This window comes from Myotis nattereri, assembly GCF_964212035.1.
Source record: "Myotis nattereri genome assembly, chromosome: 3".
In the NCBI taxonomy this organism is placed as follows: domain Eukaryota; kingdom Metazoa; phylum Chordata; class Mammalia; order Chiroptera; family Vespertilionidae; genus Myotis; species Myotis nattereri.
In genome coordinates, this window is record NC_138077.1 from 48,236,051 (window position 1) to 48,256,628 (window position 20,578).

Below are 20,578 nucleotides of genomic sequence, written 5' to 3' on the forward strand. Positions count from 1 at the left end.
AGAGTAAAAAACTTATAGGCTGTAGCCATACCAAACTCTCTGCTGACCCCCAAACAGGCCATGTGCTTTCAAGACATGTGCTACATGTCTTACTACTTTATCTACCTCTGTACAAATCCTACCTGACTTTATAGAAAGTGTTCAATTAACATCTCAAATTTTCTTGAACATCAGAATCACCCAAGAAGGCAAAAATAGTGATATCTGCCTCTCACTCTGAGATACTGTGATTTGATTAATTTGAGATATGGCCTGAGCATTGAAATTTTTAAATAGTTCCCTAGGTCAGTGGTCGGCAAACTCATTAGTCAACAGAGCCAAATATCAACAGTCCAACAATTGAAATTTCTTTTGAGAGCCAAATGTTTAAAACTTAAACTATATAGGTAGGTACATTGTTATTAACTTAATTAGGGTACTCCTAAGGCCTAGGAAGAGCCACACTCAAGGGGCCAAAGAGCCACATGTGGCTCTCGAGCCGCAGTTTGCCGACCACTGCCCTAGGTGATTCTAATATGAAGCAAAAATTGAGAACCACTGATCTAGAGTCAATGTCTTAGTTCAGAAAACAACTCAGGGCTCCAGGTGCTGTGGAGGATTCATGAATCTGAGATGTAGCATCTCTCCATTTGCCTTTCCCAAGGACAATCTGGTCTGCCTTTGAAGCCTAGATTAGGACCAAAGTTCATGGCAATATGGTGATAAAAGTCATGCAGGGCCAAGAAGTTGATTTCAAGGGATGCTCTGCCCAGTGGAATCAACTCTGTGTTGAGAAAGACAAACCTCCCTGGATCTCTCGAACTCCTGCATGTCTTGCTGGGTGTGCCAAGATGGCACTTCTTTACCAGGGCCATTTCCTAGTCAGCTGACTTCCCTCTCAGAGTTTCTGACTCACTAAGTTTGGGATGGAGCCTCAAAATGTTCATTTCTAACAAGTTCCTTGGTGATGCTCCTCAAAATGTTCATTTCTAACAAGTTTCTCTTGCTGCAAGAATCATACATTGAACTCCGTCAATACAATTCCTTATGAACAATGGTTGCCAAACTTTCTTGTGTACAACAAAACAAAACAAAACAAAAAAACTAATAAAATACATAGAGGCCCTGGCTTTTGAAATAGAAGTAAATCTGGGTCTTTATGTTTTCACCTAAGTTCCCCAGGGGTTCTGATAGCCACCACTGTTTGAGAATCAGTGTTTTAGTGCTTTTTCTCCCCTGAAGACATTGTTGGTTGTCACTAGGGCAAGGGAGTACAGTTGTACTACTGGCATCTAATGTGCTAATCATCCCTAGATAAAGAGGACAGCCTCCCATGACAAGGAATTGTCCAGCCTAAAGTATCAACAATGTACAAGTTGAAGAACCCTGGGATAGACTATAATTTGAGCTCTGCAAGTCTTATTCAATTGTTTTTTGTTTTTTGGTTTTTTGTACAAATGAGGACATTTAGGCCCCTCTGGTCACATAGTTAGGTAGTAACAGGAGCAGTGTACTTGATTTTATATACCAAAATGTAAAACGTGTGTTGAATGTCATGGAGCATTGGATGATATAGCCTTGTGAATTTTTTTTTAAGAGAAAGAAAGCATGAAAAGTAAGAAAGACAGAAATGATGGTTTGAGAAAAGGAGACATTGGAAGCATCAGATGTTGAAATTCCTGCTAAGATAGGTATGAATTGGGAACTTGTGATTTCTCTATTGTTTCCCATTTTTTATAAGATCAGAGAACAGCCGAAACCCAAGAAAATCCATTCAAAAATGTTAAAAGGGATTCAACCACTTCCTTTTTTATTTTATTTGGAATGAAACTTGACAGAAGCTTGAATTTCCTTTTAACTTCTGTTTACAAGTCAATAGCATCATGGCACCAGCTTGCTTTAGGGAACCTCCAGCAGGAAGGAATTCAGAAAAGAGCTCTTCAAATTCTTATTTCCCCAAATCAGCTTTGCTTTTCAAAGATGATGCCTCTGTTTCCTGCAAAATCCTTATGGAACAATAAAAAAATGTACTCAAACTCCAGCAGGAGACTCCATTGATAGTGGACTCTTTCAATAAGCAAATCTAATATTAGGTTATTTTGATCATGTGTAACCAGGGCTCTTGCTTGCCCCAAACAGCTTTGATTCCTTTGAAATGAAAGGAATAATTCTCAATACACAACAACCCAACCCTGTTCAGCTGCTGTTGATGCTGGCGACAAGGGAGCTGTTTTGAAGACTTGTTTTTTTCCCCTTATACAAATAGGATCATCTGAAGACTTTTTTTTTCTCCAAGTAAGTTAGTGTGAAAGGCAAGCCACTAACAGTCTGTCAACATAAGAGAGGGAGAGAGAGAGAGAGAAAAAAAGGCCTCCCTAGAAGAAGAGTGTTTTTTTTAGAAAAAATTAATATTTAACTTACATTTAAAATCAAACAGGAGCTGCCACATTCCAGGACTGTCTGTTCCTTTCCAGTTTCCTTAATAGCCCTGTCGCTGTACATACCTTAATTCCTGATTGGGCTTTAAAATTCCAAATCAAACAAAACACCGCAAGCACTCTGTGCCCACACTCCTGTCGTGGAGGCATTCTAGTAGTATTCCTTGGGAGACTCACATTTTAGTTGAGTAAGAAACAAGTGAAATAAAGAATACTAATTATTCCCAAAATAATTGAAGCTAAAAACACAATTCAGATGTAAACCCAGAGAATTGGGCAGATCCTATGTGCTGGGTAGCAGGCCAGTTCTTTTCACAGACATGCAGTCATTTAACTTTTAAGGGTCTCTTTGAATAAGGCATTAGTGTTATAATTATACCATTGAGAAAGTTGAGTCTCATAAAAGAGAAATGACTTGCCAAAGCCCAGTTTGAAAATTACAAGGCCAGGACCTATTTAGTGCTTTTCCCACTCCACTATGCTGCCTCTTTCCAAGCCTAAACTGTCTTCATAGCTGCCATCAACATTCTGCTTTGGTTAAACTTAGACCACATGTTTTCTTTCGTCACCAACTTTGCTGTATGTTTCTCATTCAGCTAAAGTCACAGACTGATAAAATTGTTCTTCAGGATAAATATAAACAAGGTGTGTGTGTGTGTGTGTGAGAGAGAGAGAGAGAGAGAGAGAGAGAGAGAGAGAGAGAGAGAGAGACCGAGACCATATGTATTAGACAGAGGCTGACTATGACTGTGAACTCAACTTGATAGGTGACGTAATGCGGATAGAAACAGTCATGACCACCAGAGAACATAAACAGGTCTTCAATCATATCTACATAAGAGATGCCAGATTGCTTCAGATGCATGCAAGGAAAAACCTTACCTATTAGAAATTCTGGGAGAGAAGATTATTCTGTATGTGTATGTAATCCATCATTCTGAGATTACCCCCGTGCCCTGCCGATCTTTGAGACCCCCTTCCCATCTCCATCCCTGAATGCTTCATAGCAGAATTGGTGCTGAATTCATGTTCTGAGTCCACGTTCTGAACTCGTTCTGCATTCTCTCTTACCAGTCTGCTCTGCCTTTAAACTCTAGTTTAGAAACTAAATCCTTGTCTTAGAAACTAACCCTTTGTCCTCTCTTGTTTGGGTATATTAAGGTTTATAACTAATCATTTGTCTTTTTTTTCAACTTCAATTTTGGAACCACTTGGGTAGACCCAGAAATGGAAGTAATAAATACCCAAATATTACCATTATTGCTGAAAAGCAGGTTTGGAGGGTATGGGTTTTAATATGCAGTAAATGGCCTGTTTATTCCTTCTGCTGCCCACATCCTCAAATCAAACTTGGCCACTCTCAGGCAAGCTAGGAAACTTCTGAAATATTACTCTAGAATTTCCCTCATGAACACAGATAAGGAAAATAGGAGCTCCCCTCAAACATTCTGTTTATCTAATTAGAATAATCACTCCACAGCCTCTGAAGTGGCTCTCCTGCTATTCCTTGCTTGCTCAAAGACCATTTCTAAACCCAGCCCCTGTTTCCATCTGTAAGGCATCACTAAACCAGTAACCTGCCTGGACCAGCACCTAGTTCTTGCTGACAGAATGCTTGGGATTAGCTTCATCTCTCTGCTTTTAGACCCTTTGTCTCATCTTAGAGCCAGCCTTGATGCTGACTGCTTTGTTCTTGGACACCTGGCTGAATTTCAGCCTGCTGCTTGCTGATTCTGTAACCCTAAATCTGACCCACCAAAGTGTTTCAGATCAGTCGTCAGGAACTTCCTTCTGGAAGGTCACTCTGCTTCTGACTGGTCTGCAAGTCGACTCTGGCACCTATCTTCACTGCAGCAGAGCTATAAGTGTCTCACCTCTCTGGCCTCAGCTTCCTGAATTGTATCATGTACCCATTTCCAGGAAAACATAGGCTGCTGCAGTTTCCACATTGTCATGGGGACCTAGATAGAAGGCCAAATACAAAAAGCACAGGAAAAATATAAAGCTATTATTTGAGTGGTAGAGAATCTGTGTTGAATTCCTTCATAGCATTAAACTTTCATCTTTGTTCAGATTTAAGTAACATTAATTGAGATTTTTGAGCTGGGAACATTTTGTGATTTTATTTGATCTTTGGGGTTGGAGGATGGGGAGAAATTAAGGATATATTATTATGCAGACTTTACAAATAAAGAAATTTTGGTAGAAAATGTTTAAATGTTCACAATGCAAATGAGTTGGGGAGTCAGGACTTGAATCTGAGTCCAGAGCCCACTTACTGAAAAAGGCATACTTCTCTTAGGGTCTCCAGACAGGAATTCGTTTTAGCACCTGTCCACAGAGGATTTATTCTAGCAAACCTCTCCAGCCTTCTTCTAGTAGCTATCAGACTCATCTTCTGCTGGGATCACAGGGAAAAACACAGATGCAAATATTAAAGCAATAAAGTTTCAGCTACCGTAAGCCCCTAAATTCTAGTGCTGGTTGCCTGCCTCTCTCATTATTCTAGTCTGCTTTGCCTGCACTTAACACCATTTCCCTCTTTTGGGACTATCTCCAACAGTATTCTCATCAGGAATGGTCTGACCTGTGGTACCCTGCACACTGGCATCCCCACTTCTCTGGATAGCATCTAAATGTGCCTCTGCTGGCGCTGTTGAGACTCTTCTTCTGTTTTAAGAAATTCATTCAAATGAAAACATTGGCAGAACCCATAAAATTCACCAATGTGGCTCTGCTGGAGAACTTGTCACTCATACCTAAATACTTCAGATTCTGACTTCACCATTTATTTGGCTCCTGGAAATGGATTCTAGCCTCCTGATTACCTGACCACCTGTTCCTTGCCAACCTGGCAGGGGGTCCGCCTGTGGTTTCTTTCAATATCTGCCTCCCACACCATGCTGCTCCTGCTGTGTTCACATCTAAATTACTTTTTTCTAAAACATTTTAAAAATATATTTTTATTGATTTCAGAGAGGAAGGGAGATGGATAAAGTGATAGAAACATCAATGATGAGAGGGAAATAAGTGATTGGCTGCCTCCTACATGCTCCCTACTGGAGATCAAGGCCACAACCCGGGCATGTGCCCTGACTAGGAATCAAACAAACTGTGACCTCCTGGTTCATAGGTCCTTGCTCAATCACTAACCCACATCAACTGAGCTCTAAATTACTTTTTATTAGCAGCACCTGACAATGTGCAGATTGCCCAATAAATGAAAACTCAATTCAAAAAGATACCTAATGATCATCATCCTCTTAACCTCTTGTGAAGAAAGAGATTTAGTAGATCTCAACGTTGTGCCTATGTTACAGAAAATGCTATTTAAATGAGTGAACCAAATTAAGTTATAGAATAACCTTGAACATTAAATTAGGATGTCCTAGATCTGGTGCTTGCTCTGCCATGGGCTAATTGTGATACCTTAGGTCAAGAAACTTCTCTTTGGGTCCTCTTTTACCCCCATCAATAAAGAAAGGTCTGGAACTAGACTTTTGAGAGTCCTTCCAGCAATAAGTATTCTCTGATTCTTTCATTTTAAAAATACTGTTATCACATTCCTATTGATCCCCCCAAAGAATTACTCCTCCTCTCCCTACATCTATCTCTGGGATAAAGTTAAATTCCAGTTCCCAAACACATTTCCAAGCTCCCTCGGGGGTCATTAAAGGTCTCAGCTTACTCAGAGCTTGTTGGTTTTGCCTAGAAATGTCAGCCAGCCTCAGCCAGTAGAGCAGGAGACTGGCCTTGTTGTTTTCGGGCATCTTGCAGCATAATAACAATTCCAGGCACAGCAGAGTTGATCCACATGCCCCAGCTCCCGAGGGAACTTCCTGCTTTAGTCTGTCCAGCATATGTCTTCTCTTTCTGCATTTACCCAAAGGAACGAATCATGAAGAAAATCCAGGATTTTAAAAAAAAATAGTGAGTAGAAGGATACTGCCCAACTTTCCCAACCCATTTGATAAATGGAGAAAGTAAGACCAAATGCAGTGATGAAGTGGTTCGCCTGAAAAGAGAGAGAGAGAGAGAGAGAGAGAGAGAGAGAGAGAGAGAGAGAGAGAGAGCAATTAGCCAAACCAATATCTTAATTCCTTTATTCTATTAAATCTGATCCTCTTACCACCTTAGTCTTTGAAAACATTTAGGAACTAAGTAATAAACTTATCTGGGCCAATTTACATTTGGGGGATAGGACAATTTATATTTAAATTATTACTTTTAAGGTACTGTAAAAGTATACAAATGTATGTTTAAAAATTCTATAGACAACTCCTTCCTCTTACTTTCAAGATAAAGTAGGTTGTAAGTTGTATAAATAAAATCTTGCGTAAGTTGTAGAAATAAAATCTCCATTTCCCCCCCACTTCAGTCCCAATGTACCCACAAGAAAACAAGGGTCACTAACTTGACATTCTGCTTCTGAAAGACTGCCAGGCTTCAGATTCTACCACACAACATGTAATCAGAGGTTGATTTGTTAAAATAAACACAGAATAAACCATAAAGTCAATTTCCTTCAAAGTCAATATCATGGGAAGCCATATGCTGATCCCATTTAAAATAGCAATGCTTTGGGAGGGACTTGCAGATAAATTGTGCATATTATTTTATAATCAACACTGATTTTTTACCAAAAAAGAGTTTTTCTTACCTTATTTTCCAGAATGAACTTCAGGTGACATTGAGATTCAAAAATAACCATTCCATATGTAATAATAATCTCTATTTTAAAAAAAACTAATGTCACTTTAACATTTGTAGTACTTTATCATTTTCAAAACCCTTCATATATAAAATGATAGATGCTGTTTCTCCACCTCTCGGGGTCTCCTAGGCATTCCCTACACAAAGGCTTTGTATTACAATGCAAAACGGGAGAAATTCAAAAGCTCACTGCACTCCTAGGATTGCTTTTAGCAAACAAAGACAATCTGCTCACTCATACCCAGAGACTAGATACTCTAAATTAATCGGTCCCCTCCTCTTTTAAGCAACTCCTCTGGATCTTTCTCATTACTGAAAACTTTCTAGGATGAAAAAACTTTTAATAAAACTATATACGTAAGTTTCTGGAGATGTTGCAGCACTTTAAAAATTAAATTTAAACAAAAATGATTTTAAAACTTTGAGATATATGAAAAAATGACTGTTGAGTGTCCCTTTCCTCTACCCACCCCCCCCCCCATTTCATTCTTGATATACCCACAAGGAAACAAGGCTAACTTCCACATTCTGCACCTGAAAGACTGCCAGACCTCAGATTGTATCACACAAAATTTGAAATTCTCTAGGGATCTGTTTCTGTATTATTGCCGGATAACATAAAAGAACAGATGAGAACAGGAGCTTATACTTGTATTACATTTGCTGCCTCATTTTAATTGGCAAAACTTATAACTTTTTCCTAGGAAGATTATGTTATAATTGACTAAGGCTTTCTGACAAGTTTTAATGACATTAAAATGAGATGATTTTTTCCCATTTATTCTTTTTTCTTCAGAGATATTCATCTTAAAAGAGTCTCTCGTCTGACATTTTAAGAACAGAACAGTGAGGCTATATTATGTATTTATTCATGATCTCTGCTCTTTTTCCCATAAGCATAGATCAAAACTTCTCACATTCTCCTGATAATGAAATAGATCAGGACCCAAGAACTTGCCTTCTCCCCAGTCTCACAGTGAGCCCAGAACTAAGTCACTGAATGAAGTTCCCATAATCAGCTTTCTGATGGTGGTGAACCAAGTCACACAGCCTCCTATTAGCATTATTTTTTAAAATATATTTTATTGATTTTTTACAGAGAGGAATGGAGAGGGATAGAGAGTTAGAAACATCGATGAGAGAGAAACATTGATCAGCTGCCTCCTGCACACCTCTTACTGGGGATGTGCCCGCAGCCAAGATACATGCCCTTGACCGGAATCGAACCTGGGACCCCTCAGTCCACAGGCTCTATCCACTGAGCCAAACCAGTTAAGCCTATTAGCATTTTTATCCAAATGTTCTACTACCTTCCCTTTCCCTACAATTACACACTACCTATCATTCAAAAGAAAAGTTAAAGCAGTTATATGTGCATATATCTCCTCAATACAGACAAGCTTATGAATAGTTAAACTCACAGGACGTTCCAGGATGAAAGAAACTTTTAACATTAACTAGCATAGATTCCTGACTCAGCTGAAGACCTCTACACCTAGATTGGTAAGTGACTTGTTAACACTCGAACATACAGTGATTTGGTATCTAAACTAGCATGAAAATCACACTTTTGTGGACAAAGCTTATCAAGATTGACTTTTGAACTGTTTCTTGCTGATTTCCTGAAAGTCACTATTAGACTGTGAACTGAGATGCTAAGGAGTCCCTGAAGCCTTTTAGAACCTCTCCTCCCACTTCAGCCAGAGCTTTTGGATTTTATTTGCATACTAAAAGCCTGGTGCACAAAACTTGTGCACGGGGGATGTCCCTCAGCCCATCCTGCACCCTCGCTAATCTGGAACCCTGCAGGGGATGTCCGACTGCCGGTTTAGGCCCGATCCCTGTGGAACCTGCCTAAACCGGCAGTTGGACATCCCTCTCACAATATGGGACTGCTGGCTCCCAACCACTTGCTTGCCTGATTGTCTGATTTCCCCTAACTGCTTCTGCCTGCCAACCTGATCACCCCATAACCACTCCCCTGCCAGCCTGATCGACACCTAACTGCTCCCCTGTTGGCCCCATTGCCCCCAACCGCCCTCCCCTGCTGGACATCTTGTGGTGTCCATCTTGTGACCACATGAGGGCAGCCATCTTTGACCACATGGGGGTGGCCATCTTGTGCGAGGGCATGATGGTCAATTTGCATATCACCTATCTATTATATAGGATAATGCATGTAAAGCAAAAAAGATACTGCTGCTTTGAAACTTTGAAAAACACACTCTCATTTCAAATATGCCTTACTTCCAGCCAACACAGGTTCATAAAAGTTCAGGTAGGATCTGGGGAAAAAACATTCCTAAGAACAACTATAAGAACAAAAATACACAAAATTTCTTAAGGATCCAAAGTTAAAAACATCTGCATTGTTCAATTGCACATGACATTATAAATTGCTTTTGCTTTTACTTTCCATTGCATTTGTGGTATGCTCAGATTTCCATGGAAGATGTTAATGTAAAAACATTCAAACCTGTAAAGAATTTTGTTAGGATTGACAAAGGAGGAACACATGAGGCCAAAGTGGTAAGGGATTATAAATTTGTCAGGTCATCTGGATACCAGATGGGCTGAGCCCCAAAATGGCACTAGCACCTAAAGACGGGGAGTCCGAGTTTTTAAAGGACTCTAGGTGGGTTTTTTCTGGGTGGAGAATTCTCTGTGCAGGTATGGATTCTGGGAAAGTTTGGAGGGCAGAGATAATGGTCTAAGCAAGTGGAATGTCCATTGTGAAGTGGCCTAAAGGTTAATTCCCAGGGGAGGGGGTATCAATTCAATTATTTAATCAGACCTTACATTCCAACCTTTTTTATTTTATGGAATAGGGACAAAGGCCATGCCTCCCATAGTTACTTTCTGCTGAGAGGGGGTGTTGAGATCACAGGGGGTTGGCTTTGATTGTAGTCAGCAGGAACACTGTATAGATGCCTCATGGTTGGAGCAAGGGGTTCAGCAGCATGATTTCCCCAAGAGACTGGTTGGTTAAGGCTCAAAAGCTGTCCTATTGAGTGACTTGGGAGGTAAAAGCTGGTCCTGAGGCTGCCACAGCATCACTTGTCCTTTGCTGCTTTTCTGGGCTTAGAGCTGAAATACAAATGAGGCCTAGATGTTATATTTAGGGAGGAAAAGATCAGGGGTCTAAGTTGCCTGACTAGTGATATGAAAGAGGAGGATAGGTTACCTTGAGGTTCTTGTTTTCCCAGTTTTGCCCCTTGTTAAGCACCCAGAGCTGTCTTATAGGTCCTGCCACCACAAACATTACCCGAGGCTCTGTCCTGGTGCTGGAAGTCGGTGGGACCTTGTCAGGGCCTGAGCAGTTTCAGTCTTCAGTGGCCAGTCCCAGGAGGTCTGGGAGCTCCAAACAGGATCCAGAGGGCAGCCTTGCTGGACTGGTTGAGGTCCGACCTGGAGGGGCCAGACTACAGTCTGATCTCCAGTGGCCTTCCCTTCCGCACCTTGGGCAGGGCCCAGGTGGGGGTCTTGGGTTTGTGCAGGTATGAGACTATTGTCCTTCCTTGTTGCATTTGAAGCATGGGCCAGAGGAGGCTTAACCCCTGACTTACCCTTGTTTAGAGGATCAGTACTTATTTGGGGTTTCTGGGAGTGGTGGCCAGGAGCTGAAAGGCCGCTTTCTAGGCCTCAGCCTTGGCCTGATCTCTCCTTTGCTTTTGGATTTGGGTCTCCTCATCTCTATTATTAAAGACATTAAAAGCCAGGATAATGAGGTCTTTTTGAGGGGTTTGTGGACCTGTGTCTATTTTTTGAAGTTTGTGGCATATGTCAGGGGCTGATTGGGATATAAAATGTGTGTTCAGAAGAAGGGTTTCCTCTGGGGAGGTGGGGTCCAAGGTGGTAAATTTCTGTAAGGCTTCCGTGAGGTAGGAGAGGAAGAGAGCTGGGTTTTTGTCAGGGCCTTGAGTGATTTTATAAAGTTTGTCATAGTTGACTGCCTTATGGGCAACTTTTTTAAATTTAGCAATGAGACAGATGATTATATGGCTACAGAGCTGGAGCCTTGGAGAATTAACCTGATAGTCACATATCATGTCAATTTGGGGGATCACATCAGTGCCAACCTGGTGGCCACCTCATTCTGTCTATGGAGGGCATCAGCATGCTCCTGAGCTACTAGTCAGAGGTGCTCATTCTCCTCTGGTGTGAGAAAGGAAGACAGGATGACATAGATGTCGTGCCAGTCAGGTCATAGGGCTGGGTCAGCCACTCAAATTCCTTAGTAAAAGTGGTTGGATCAATAAAAAAAGACCCAACATGCCTCCCAATCTGTGAAAGGTCGGACATGAAAAATGAGATGTGTACCCAGACAATACACTCAGTTCCTGATACCTCTATCAGGGGTAGAATGAGCATGGGAATAGAAAAGGCTGTGAGGAAGGCAGTCTTTGGGTGACCCCAGAGCAAGTGTTAGGAGGAAAAAGTCTGTATTGGAACTCCTGTTCTTGGAATTTGGGCTCTCAGGGGCCGGGGAGAAGGTGGTTTCTGGTCAGGAGGGTCTGGGTTTTGGGAATCTACTGCAAGTGAGGGAGGGGATGTGTAAGGGAGTGGAGGTCGGTGGTCTGTTGGGTCAATAGTAGATTCAGAGTCAGAAGTGTTAGGGGTATGATGTGTGAAGGAGAAAGATCTAATGGGTAGAGCAGAACTGACAGAGAGGTCAGGACCGAAGGATGAAAAAGGCCTAGATGTAGGGACTCTCTGACCATTTTCCATTGTGGTGACAGCAAGTATCTAAATTGTGCAATGTATTAAAATGGAAAGTGCCATTTTCAGGACATTGAGACTTATTATCTAGTTTATATTGTGGCCAAACAGTGTTACAAAAGAAAATGAGGTGCTTGAGCATGATCTCCCCCATGAATGTGCAGAAGGAGTATAGCATGGCCCATGAGAGAGGAAGGGTGAGTGACAGACCTCAGATCCAAAGGTGACTGTTTAGGGCAGGTGTCCCCACTACTAAACAAATCACCATGAGAAATGAGGGGGTGATCCTCCGGACTGGGCGTTCCCAATCCAGAAGAACCCAAAGCTGAATGACTGAAGAGGCTTCTGGCCTAGCACTAAGACTTTTGAGATGAGATACTTTTGAGAAGTCAATTAGAGAGAGTGGGCAGAAGACTCAAGATCAGGGAAATTGTGAAAAGTCACTCACCGAAAAAAGATTTGCCAGAAGCTAGTCCATCCTTGCTGCTTGACACAGTCGCTGCAGGGAAGAAACATCTGCACAGCATATGTTTCAAGGGACCTGGCGTATATGGCATATTGTTCTTAATATGTTTGCTCCCCTTCTTGGCGCTATGTGTTTTAACCAAGGTCACCTCTCCGAGAAAGGTTGTTTCCCCAGGTAGGGATTTTTCCCTGAAGTTAGAGAGGGAATAAAACCCCTTAACTAAGTGCCAGGCAGGTAGTTAATCACTTTAACTACAAACCATCACGCTTAAGCTACATAATCTTTCCTCCCTGGAATGGAGATAAGAAACGCCCTAACCTTTGGAATAGAAATTGATAGGATTAAAATCAACTGGTATAAATACAGATGTAACAAGACAATAGAACATAGAACCTGGCAAGAGAACCTGGCTGGGGAACTTGGCTAGAATCTGGCTAGAGAACCTCGTTATGCTGATCAACTGAATGCTCTCTCCGTGTCCTTCCTTCTTCGCTGACTCCGTCCACACCTTTGAGAACCCCTGGACCTGCTGGGGCTGGACCCCAACAAAGATTAGGCTGTGTGGATGGAGGGTCAGCAATGGAGAAGGAGAGACTCCCCATCTGGCATCCTCCTTGGCTGATTCAGGAGGTTCCATAAGGGAGGGAAGCCTAATCAAGGCCAGTGATAGAGTAACCAGAGTAAGATTCGGAGGTAAGTCCAGGACAAACTGCTGCTACCTATGAAGTATAAATCATCTTGTTCCAGTAACCTCTATGTTGTAAAAACTACTGTTTGAAATTTTCTACTAAAATGGTCCTTTGTTCTGTGAATTAACTTTGCTATTCTTGGCTTCTGTAAACACGCTTGCTGGAATAATAGGGAAAATGAGCTCACTTATCTGGCCCTGCAAGACCTGTTTACTTAAACACTGCTCCCATTTGGGAAAGGCCATAAACCATACAACCCCCAGATTGAGTTATCAATATTGGCACCAGGCCACACCTTGAGATATAGTCTCACTGTCCCATCCCAGCACATAGGTTTTTGTTTGCAAAGCCTGTGAAAAGTCCAGAAGCCCCATTCCATATTTGGGAGACAAAGAAGCTAGGAAGGTATAAAGGGAAATTTCCTCCATGCTATTTTTCTCAGACTTTGAGAGACAACTCCTCTGAGACCTCTAGCGTAATAAAAGACTCCAAATTAATTCGGTTTACTAATTTATTGATTAAGGCATCTTCTGTTTAGCTCACTGATTTACAATATAACACCTACTGCTCTCCCAGTAGCAAACTCGGGGTGACTGAAGATGACTTCCCTTCCCTGTGGAATACCCTTAGGTTTCAGCACCAAATGTTAGAGTCCCCAAAGGAGGAACGCATGAGGCAAAGTGGTAAGGGATTATAAATTTATTAGGTCTTCTGGATGCCAGATGGGCTGAAACCCAAATTGGTGTCAGCACCCAAAGACAGGGAGGCAGAGGTTTTAAAGGACTCTAGGTGGGCTTTTTCTGGGTGGGGAATTCTCTGTGCAGGTCCAGATTCTAAGAAAGTCCAGAGGGGAGAAATAATTGTCTTAGCAAGTGTAATATGATCTAAACAAGTGGAATGCTCATTGTGAAATGGCCTAAAGGCACTGATTAAATTAGTTGATCAGAACCAACAAAATTTTTGTAAGTTTATTTAAACCAAACTGTCGACAATCGCTGGGAAGCAGAATCTCAATGTATTCGGATAATGCTCCAGAGAATGGCAGTTTTTCACCTTGTTTTATACATTACAATCAAAGGAGAAGACATAAGTGGGTAACATGAAATCCATTGGTGATGCCCTAGCCAATTTGGGTCAGTGGATAAAGCATCAGCCTGGGGACTGAAGGGTCCTGGGTTTAATTCTGGTCAAGGGCACACGCCCAGTTTGCGGGCTCGATCCCCAGTGGAGAGCATGTAGGAGGCAGCCAATCAATGATTCTCTCTCATCACTGATATCTCTCTCTCTCTCTCTCTCTCTCTCTCTCTCTCTCTCTCTCTCTCTCTCCCTTCCTCTCTGAAATCAATAAAGATATATTAAAAAAAAAAAAAAAAAGAAATCCATTGGTAATAGATTAGGAAAGTGGGAAGAAAGCAAAGTGGGGAAACCTCTGCCCATAAGATAAGAAGTAAAATGATAGATGCATACTTCTTTTACTTAGGCGGGTACAGGATAATTAATAGTCAACAATTAACATGATAACAATAACAATGAAGAAATTTATGGTCTCACATTTGATTGTGCCCTGAGGAGTCTGGAAAAAGGGAAGTTATAAGTTACCCTGACATTTCACAGGTATGTTATCTTAGATGCAAAAAGACAATAGGCTCGGTTAAGGTAAATATTGACCTTTGTCAGGGAAGATATTGGCCTATGGCATGACTACCCACTATAAACTGCTTTTAGTTAAAGTTTTAATTTCAGACCATCCTTTGTGGTTACTTTAAGTCACTGAATTTGCAAGACTGACATGCAGGCATTCCATGAGCTTGTTACGTTAGCATGTGGCCCTCTTTTTAGTCCACAAAGATATTATTTACTTATAGGCTGCAGGTCAAGATGACCCAGGAAACAATTAGAGCTATTGTAATCAGTAGATCTGAATCTGAATCTAGCAGATCTATAGAATCTGACGATGAATCTAAATGCAATGAAAATTCAACCAGAGATCAATTCTTGTGAACAAGAATTTTACATCAAACGACACATTGAAGAATTCTGGGCAAACAAAGACAGACAGGAGGTAAATCCAACCAAGTTGTTTTTGGAACACCAGAGATATGAGGAAGTGTCTCTGTCTCAAGCCTTTCCCCTCAATCTCATTTGTCCTTTTCTAATCTTTTCCATATAATTAAGTCCACCAACCACCACCTAGTGAAGGGGGCAGAAATAGAATATTGGGAGACAACTATAATTGTAGGAAATATTAATCATGCTGTGTTAACTGTGATTGGTTTGTTCTGACTAAAGAAAGCACATGGGACCTGGAAGCTCACCTGGAGATTCAGTACAGGATAGTTAACAGTCAATAATTAACAAAATTACAATAACAATGAGGGTCCAGAAAAAAGGGAAGTTACTCTGACATTCCACAGGTATGTTATCTTATATGCAAAAAGACAATAGACTCAGTAAAGATAGAAGTTGATTGTTGTCAGGGAAGATACTGCCCTTGGACATGACTGCCCACTATAAACTGCTTTTTAATTAAACAGCTTTTTTTTTTAAATTTTAATTTCAAACCATTCTTTGTGATTATTTTAGTGGGTTTTTTTTAAATATATTTTATTGATTTTTTACAGAGAGGATGAGAGAGGGATAGAAAGCCAGAAACATCAATGAGAGAGAAACATCGATCAGCCACCTCCTGCACACTCCCCACTGGGTATGTGCCCGCGACTAAGGCACACGCCCATGACCAGAATCAAACCCGGGACCCCTGAGTCTGCAGGCCGACGCTCCATCCACTGAGCCAAACCAGCCAGGGCTGTGATTATTTTAGATATCTGAGTTCGCAAGGCTGCCTCGCAGGCCTTTCCTGAGTTAGTCAGGTTAGCTGGCATGTGGCTCCTTTTCTTCCACAGATTGGTTGGGGTCAAATCATTAGAAACACAGCTGTTGCTGTCTGCTATCTGTGGGGAAGGGGATGGATTTATTTCCTTCTCAATACACCAACAGTTGACAACTAGGACTTCATGACAAAGCAGCAAAAATAAGTAAATATATAAAAGCCCAAAACACAAGCAGAGTTTACCTGCCCTGTCACAACACCACAGGCATTTGAGCAGATTTCCAAGAGAGGAAATAAGGAATTATACTAAGGCATAACATACGAGAGAGCTAGAATGCCAGGTACCGAGGAGACTATCAGAGACAACGCTTTTTCCCACTGTCCCCTCTCTATGCATATTTTTGCTCCATTCCCCTTTGTCATCCAATTTCCCAATGGCATATTCATTCTGCACATAATGAGTATGACTGTGATCCCTGTTTATACGTCATGATGTCTTAAGTCTGATCACTACCTTCAGCTGCAGCAGTCTCCAGGTTTCTTTAGATCGCAGAGACAATTAGATTGGCTCCAATTAGTGGTTCTATCCACTATCAGCTCTCTGAAAATACCACCAAGATAAAATATTGACCACTAAAGTAACCTCTTGATAAAGGAAAGCAGAGTTTATTGCTTAACACAGTAAGGGGGATTGTTACTGGACTAAAGGGGTATGTTTGCCTGTGTGCTCCAAAGCCCAATTAAACACAAGCAGGCCAAGAAAGTAAGGGTTTATTAGTTGAGGGAATGGTGTTGTGGGCAAAAAGGGCCACAGACTAACCTGACTAACTCAGGGAAGGCCTGCATGGCAGCCTTGAAAACTCAAGAGACCTAAAGTAAACACAAAAAAAATGGTCTGAAGTTAAAAACCTTTAATTAAAAATCAGTTTATAGTCATGTCCTAGGCCAGTATCTTCCTTGACAACGATCAACTTCTATCTTTACTGAGCCTATTGTCTTTTTGTATTTAAGATAATATACTGGTGGAATGTCAGGGTAACTTGTAACTTCCCTTTTTCTGGACTCCTCAAGGTACAACCAAATGTACTTGGGCCTTGGGACAGAGACCACAAATTCCTTCATTGTTATTGTTATCATGTTAATTGTTGACTGTTAACTATCCTGTACCTACCTAAGTAAAAGAAATACGTGTCTATCATTTTACTATTTATCCAATCCCAGAGTCCCCCCCCACCCTGCCACCCCCGTCTTTCCTCTGCTTTGCTTTCTCCTGCCTCCCTAATCTATCACCAATGGAGTTCATGTAACCCATTTACATCTCCTCCTTTGATTGTAATGAATAAAACAGAGTGAAAAACTGCCATTCTCCAGAGCATTATCCCAATAGGTTGAGATTTTGCTTCCTGGCAATTGCCAACAGTTTGGCTCAAACTCACAAAAATTCTGTACAGGTTTAAATTTTTTTTTTTTTTTTTTTTTTTTTTTTTTTTTTTTTTTTTTTTACATTAACAGTGCTAAGTGTGAGTCTCAGGTAAGCTTGTGTTTGAAGACCTGATTTCCCAATGGCTTCTACGGAATGGGTTATACAGGGGAAAAAACCATTAATCATGGTTGTTAGAGGAGTTGGGTCGTGGGTTCTATTGATTGGTTGGGGTCAGGGTATCAGGTCCTGATGTCAGTCATGGCTTTGTTCTGTCTGGTTTCATGAGGGTGCGGTCCATAGGGTCATTCTGCTTTCATGAGCCTGGGGCTGAAACACAACTGAAATCAATATATAATCCTTAGCTTGGCAGAATCTCTGTTTCTCAGGTCAACACATCTGAGGCTTTGTTCTTAAGAGTTTGATACTGACCAGAATCTGATGTCCTAAGGGTTTAATGATTAAGGGAAGGAGTATACCAGTGTTTCTTAACCTTGGCTGAACATTAGAATCACCTGGGAATCTTTTAAAAATCCTGATTTCTGGGCCTCATCCTCCAGAAATTCTGTTTCTTTGTTATGAGGTGGTGCCACAACATTAGTAACCAAGAAACAGAAATTAAGGAAGATGAGGCCAAGAAATCGGGATTTTAAAAAGATTCCCAGGTGATTCTAATGTGCAGCCAAAGTTGAGAACCACTAGAGTGGAAGGATAGAAAGGAGAAAACGTCATGTGAAGGAAATGGAGTTTGATCAGGTATCCATCTGTGGCGGTTGGGGATGAGGGGAGGTGGACACTTGGGCATGTAAAATATGTTTGTTCCTTCCAGGGACTATGGGTGTGGCAGGTAGCTGGAAACTTGTCTACAAAACCTATTTATCATCCCTAGGGAGTGCCTGGTCTGAGGTGATGAGCACTCCACCCACATTTTTTATCCAGTTGTTAAAAGGCCAACACCCCTGCAAGTCATAGAGGTTTAAACTGTCAGGACATGAGTGTGTCAGGAGCCTGTGTAGGCTGGATACACCAGGTGCCATGGTTGTTGTTGATGACTAGAAGTGGGTGGAAGCAGCAGAGAGAATATTGTTATTCCTGGGCCATAGCCCAGAGGCTCCAAAAAATAGACACTGAAAAGATGATGAATCAGCTAATCAGTGTGGGAATGCCAGACTACGGTCAGGAAAAGACTGTGGGAAACAGCAGGGGAATAGAGAAGTGGGAGAATGACTAGAGGCCTGTTAGGGTATGATGAGCTTTAGCAAAATTTAGATCAGTATCCCAAGGTACTCTTGGTGGGAAAGGGAAGCTGAGTAGAAACTGGTGCTAAGGCACTCGGGAGAGCATCAGAAAGAATCTGATCACATGTGAGCAGAGAAGAGAAAGGAGCCAGGGAGAGATGCTGGTGGTGCTTTGATCTCTCACTAATTGCAAAGGTAGAACTGTAAGGACTGTGTATAACAACCACCCACAGTCAGCAGGAAGTGGAGCAGCGGTTCTCAACCTGTGGGTCATGACCCCTTTGGGGGGTCAAACAACCCTTTCACAGGGGTCGCCTTAGAGACCATCGGAAAACACATATATAATTACATATTATTTTTGTGATTAATCACTATGCTTTAATTATGTTCAATTTGTAACAATGAAATTGGGGGTCACCACAACATGAGGAACTGTATTAAAGGGTCAAAGGGTCGCGGCATTAGGAAGATTGAGAACCACTGAAGTAGACAGTTAGGAGCAGAAAATGGGAAGGGATCCTTTAATGCAGTGGTTCTCAACCTTCCTAATGCCACGACCCTTTAATACAGTTCCGAATGTTGTGGTGACCCCCAATTTCATTGTTACAAATTGAACATAATTAAAGCATAGTGTTTAATCACAAAAACAATATGTAATTATATATATGTTTTCCGGTGGTCTTAGGCGACCCCTGTGAAAGGGTCGTTCAACCCCCAAAGGGGGTTTAATGTTTTCTTCCCCCCATGCTACCAAGACAAAATCCAAAAACAAAACTTGCTCAGGCCATATGAATAAAGAGTACGGCAGAGAGTCATTACTCTCAGGAAAGAATCGGATGGCATCTGTTTATGGGCCAGGAAAATTAGAAGGGAAAATAATCAGTCATAATACAAAGTATAAGAATTCACATTTATAGATAAGTAAAAAGGAAAGTCAAAAAATACATTTAATTAAAAATGGAACTCCCATTTGACCCAGTAATCCCACTTCTAGGAATATATCCCAAGAAACCAGAAACACCAATCAGAAAGGATATATGCACCCCTATGTTCATAGCAGCACAATTTACAACAGCTAAGATTTAGAAATAGCGTAAGTGTCCATCAGCAGATGAGTGGCTTAAAAAACAGTGGTAGCTTTGCACAGTGGCAGTATCATAGCCAGTGAGGTTTATCAGAGGCACGGTTATTGCTAATTTAAAAACAAACAAACAAAACACAGTGGTACATTTGCACAATGGAATATTACACTGATATAAAAAAGAAGGAACTATTACCATTTGCAACAGCATGGATGGACCTGGAGAGCATTATGCTAAACGAAATAAGCCAGTCAGAGAAAGATAAATATCACATGCTCTAACTCATTTGTGGAATATAATGAACAACATAAACTGATGAACAAAAATAGATCCAGAGACAGAGAAGCATTGAACAGACCATCAAACCTCAGAAGAAAGGCGGGGGGGGGGGGGGGAAGAGTGAGGGTCAGAGGGAGGGTAAGAGATCAACCAAAGGAATTGTATGCATGCATATAAGCATAACGAATGAACGCAGACACTAGGGGGGTGAGGGCATGTTCTGGGGGGTGGGAGTGGCCTGGGAGAGGTCAGTGCCCGGGTAGAGGTCAATGGGGGGAAAAGGAGACATATGTAATACTTTAAACAATAAAGAATTTAAAAAATAAATAAATAAAGGTGTTTGGTCAAGACAAAAAAAAGTCTATAAAAATACATTTAGTATGGTAGTATGTATATATATTTTAAAAAATAAAAAGATAAAAACAAAAATGAAATACCACTCCACACTTGTTAGAAAAGCCAAAATAAAAAGCTGAAAACACCATAAGCTGACAAGGATGTAGAGCAACAAAAACCTTCATTCATTGCTGGTGGAAATGCAAAATAGTATAGTCACTTTAGCAGACAGGTTGACAGTTTCTCACAAAATTAAATATATTCTTTCTATACAATCAAGCAATCACACCCCTTGGTATTTTTACCCAAATGAACTAAAAACTTATGTTCACACAAAAACTTGCACATAGATATTTTTATCAGCTTCATTCATAATAGCCAAAACTTGG